At 40.4% G+C, this 4,733-nt stretch overlaps 1 pseudogene; it reads left to right on the top strand.

The window, feature by feature from the left end:
* Window positions 1–1,157: 1,157 nt before the first annotated feature.
* On the top strand, window positions 1,158–1,274 carry LOC145292411 (5S ribosomal RNA; annotated as a pseudogene).
* Window positions 1,275–4,733: the final 3,459 nt, after the last annotated feature.

Here is a 4,733-nt window from a genome sequence, read left to right as displayed (position 1 = left end):
AGTTGTGAGTTGGTCCTCGCATTTGTGGAGACAATGGTTTTGGTGGTTGTGTTACTCTCATGTTGCGTCGTGGGATCGTCCTCGTTGGTTTTTGCCTCATCGGGTTTTGCTTATCCACCTCCATATCTGCATCGTCTGTGATCACTACGTCATCATCAACCTTTTCCACGTCCATCCTATCGTGTATGTCAAACAGGAATACGCTTTCCTCCATTCTTGGCCTTTGGAGAGGTGGTTGAGAGGGTGGTTGTACGGACGAATAATCTAGCAAATCCATGATAGGTTGGATCTTCTGGAGGAAACGACAGTTGCGTAGCTTCCATCCATTATTATCTATTACCGATGTTATCCTTTTTGTCCATCTTTCCTCGTTTTTTGTCTATCGTTGCGGATATGGTCACTTTTGATTCTGAACCTGAACGGATTCGCCAACCTGAAAATGTTGGATTGAACGCTTGTATATGTTGTATTGTTCTTTGTTTAGCACATGTCTTTTTGCCATCGACCTTTCTCTCTATTCTTTGGTGTCTATCCATCGATCGTCAATCCGGTACTTCTCGCGAAGTATAGGAAGGTGATCCCTTATTGTTCGACCATATAACATTTCGTTTAGTAATAATGCGAGGTCGTGATCCTATCTGTCATCATCGCCTGTGCTACCTGATCGTGACGTAGGTGGCCGTAGACATTAATGCAGTCCATGAGCATTCTTTTGGCTGTTTTTTTACGGCCAGTTTAGTTCGGCCATTACTTTGGAGATAATGTATATACGTCTCTTTACGCCCCAATCTCTCAGGAACGATTTATACTCCAATGAGTTGAACGGTGACCCTCCATTGGATGATATCTCCTCCAGTGCATCATATGTGCAGAACCAACCCCTCAATGCATCTCATACTGCTGAAGCCTTCTCTGATGGTGGCGGAACAATCAATCCAGCCATTGTATATATATATATATATATATATATATATATATATATATATATATATATATATATATATATATATATACACCATAACTCTTCGCATGGATATCCAGTAGGTCCGTGAGAGTGTTTTGGAATGAGAATTCTGAGTTTGAAGGTAAAATCAGTGGTTCTCTTTGTTGGGACGGGGCGATTGAATTGCATTTTCAACATTGTGCTCTCGTTTGTCGTATACGGCACAATCACGTTGGCACACCGGTTCTCGTCAGATCACCGAAGTTAAGCAACGTTGAGCCTGGCCAGTACCAGATGGATGACCATTTGGGAAGGCGAGGAGCTGTATGTACCACGAGGTAAAATGCCAAGTTGGTAAAGTGGCGCAATCTATCCTTCTCTTGAGGGTAAATGAGCCTCTTTTAAGCCATGGTAGGCAAACCATCTAGTGATTACGTCACGATAAAAATACCCTTGATAGCCTTGGCGAAGCATAAAATATTTCCAGCCATTAGTAAAAACTTGAAAGATTCCGCGGTATTTTTTCACCTTTCACCTGCACCTATTGACATTGGATGAAACATCATCATCATCATCATCATCATCATCATTATTGTCGGATACTAGCGTCAAAACCTGGCTAAAATAATCTTTGTCTAGCGTAAGATAAACTTCCATTCAACTCTTGATGGGCTGATATGCAATGCTTTTAAGCTGCTTTGGTATCAGAATTTTATCCCCTTTTATGGGTACTCCTTCCAAACAATGCAGTTGGTCTGCCATCGCATAGAAGTGGCAGTTCGTGTCGTGATTTTGGTAACCCGTCTCGTATATATTCCGCTAACGTTCGGCATTCCTCATCAGTGGCCGCAGCTGCCACGATCCTATCCCAGGTTATAGCTTGAAATTTAGGGTACGCAGCTATGATTGATGATTGTAAGCAATAAATCTGGGCACGCTAAAACGAACATTCTATAATACTCAAATCCGAGAATCTCTCTCTCTCTCTTTCTTTCTCTCTCTCTCTCTCTCTCTCTCTCTCTGGGGTAGTAGCGATATTCTGCATCCATAGTAAATCGGGATCCGGCCCAAATCTGTTTCCAATGGCCTTTACCATGGTTAGGTCCATATTCCATTGGACGTTCGCAGTCTTTCTGAAACAGAAAATATCCGATGGCAAACATACTATAGTCCGTTGAGGAGCTAGTTGTCCTGTTCATCTCGAATGTTTTCACCCCCTCCTCGATTTTTTGAACAATTTTTTGGACTCTTCTAAATGATCGTTTAGTACTCTAAATAGAATTTGCAGTCTTCGTGCACAACAATTCTTAAAAGCAGGACATGATATCGCACGATACTTGGTTAACGAGTACAAACCACGATCTGGCGATATTTCTCGCGTCAGGAAATTAAGAATGCCTTCAGTCATTTTTTACTTGGTTTTACGCCGTGAGAAGTTATTAAAAATGAGTTTGTCGCCTGCAAATTGAAACTAATCGGGATTGAAGACGATTTCATTTCTGCCGTAAATAGTGATATAGTCCACTGTATACAGGAAAACAGATCCATAGTTTTATTCCAGAATAGATTATCATCAATGCAACGGGTCCTTCGGGGCATGTTTACCTCTGCTCCGTGGAAGATGTGGTGTTGCTACTAATTTCTGTTTTCATTCACAAAACACCAGTCTTCCTCCTCCTCTGTTGCTAACTATTTTGACTGGTGTCGTGTTGGATCACTCGTTGACTTCGTTGTCGACCTCTCTGGTTTTCGATACACTTTTCGTAAGTGTTCAGTAATTTTAGAATTATGGCACCTGAGTTCTCTCACCGGGCAGTTCTTCCTTTTAGCCCCTTGGGGTGTGACGTCCTCCAACACACTTCACAGGGTCTATTACGAGGAGTTCTGGGTTTCCCCCCTCCCGAAACGGTTTCTTCTCGGACCTCATTCAGGTAAACGTCGAACGTTAATTTAAGCTGCTATGCAAGTGAGGAGTCGACGAATCCATTGTCTCTAAACTAACCAATCTGTGGAATTTCTGTTCCATTGTTGTCAAAATACTGGCTTTGGATAACAGCTTGCACTGGTATTCTGTATTTACAAGTCTAGCTACGAGTTTTCCAGCCACCATGTCCTCCGCATAGTTTATAGTTAGTCGACAGCTCTCATTAGGACACTGGACAGTAAAATTGCAAAACATCGCTTTGCGACCGAAGCTTTGCTAAAAATTGTGCGGGTCCCTCCCCTTCTTGCTGTCTTGTATTGTGGAATCTATTTCAATGCACCTCTAGATATAGACCGTTCACCACAACGAGTCGTATATTCTGTAGGAGCTGTTCTTCTGTGGCTATATTGAGAGCTTCAAGTCCTACTTGTTCAAACAGAAGTCTGTTTGCATGGTTCAAGTAAGCCGTTCTTAATTCATGGCATATGTCCACATGGCCCGTTAAACCGCACGCTTGTGTGTACCGGGTCCATGTGTCGATGAATAATGCCCAGGCCTTGTCGGTTTAACCATCTTTGATCATAGGTCGATTCGCTTTTTTGTGTGGGGTCCGGTTCGACACATAAGCTCGTTGTTTTCTTTTTGTAAATTTACAGACTGCTGAACTAGTTGCAAGTAATGCTCATCATCGCGTTGTCTTGACGCCACTAATATTCCAATTTCAGTAAGAAAATAATCCTGTAAAATAAATTCTGTTCGAAACGCCATGTAAAGTGAACTTAAAACGTCTACCGAGTCGGAGACTGGCACTGAATTTATTACACCGCATGACGACCGGTATTCCACTTTTTTCTCAACTCGTCTCATTGGTCGTTCCCATTGATTTAAATAAAGAATTCTGTTCAAAATTCCGTGCTGATTCTCGAGTCCTACAAAAAGAATTCTGAGTTCGACAGGTAATACCTGATCACTCGAGAAAGATCGGAGATTACATCGGCTTAAATATTGTGAGAATAACATTCAAAATGAGGACAATAGTCCGAATAATCAAAATAATACAATTGGGTGTTACGTATACGTATACGCCCACAACTATTAATCACTCTGAGCTTCCTTTTCCATAAATCACAAAAATCCAATAGCGTAACGTTATAATTTCTTGCATTTAATGTTGCTTTAGATGAAGTATTTTTCCGATCAAATCGTGGTCAGGATACTGATCACATGATATTTAGAAATACCAAAATTATCTCTTACACTAGTGCAAACATGATGACTGACAGGAAATCATTTTCTAAGCTGTATTTTCCAATCAATAATGTTTACATTGGAGACTGTGAATCTCATTAAATCCCTCAATCTTTCTTTATATCCACCCAGACCCCAAACATGAAATAATCTGGGTAGTCTCAGCTTATTCGTAATTTATCGTCCGCGGTATTTTGGGCACATATCAAAGTTCGGCCATGTATTCTGGATAGGATAACAATCTTCATAAACTAAAAACAAACTTTTATGATCCGACAACGTTTTTGTCGCTTTTTAACCAGTCAATTCTGATCTTATCGTTGAAGACTACTGTCAAATACAAAACTATTTGATTAAGACCAATTATATGTTAAAAATAAATCCGATTCCTGCTGAATGTCTAATAGATCAGTTTTTCTATCGCGGCTAATGAAATATTTATGTTTCTATGTGTCCACAGATTGCTATCATTTCTCGTAAATATCACCAAAGACGAATACAATTAAACTATCAGAAACATAGTATTAATTGAATAGTATCTATAGCTATACCTTTTCTTAGATCTTTACATAACATGGCACTTATGGGATTTTCTCAGAAGTAACAGGACGGGGTTTG

The sequence above is a fragment of the Euprymna scolopes genome, chromosome 13 (genome assembly GCF_053919585.1).
Source record: "Euprymna scolopes isolate OS-2025 chromosome 13, ASM5391958v1, whole genome shotgun sequence".
In the NCBI taxonomy this organism is placed as follows: Eukaryota; Metazoa; Mollusca; class Cephalopoda; order Sepiida; family Sepiolidae; genus Euprymna; species Euprymna scolopes.
This window is presented reverse-complemented; position numbering and strand designations above follow the sequence as displayed.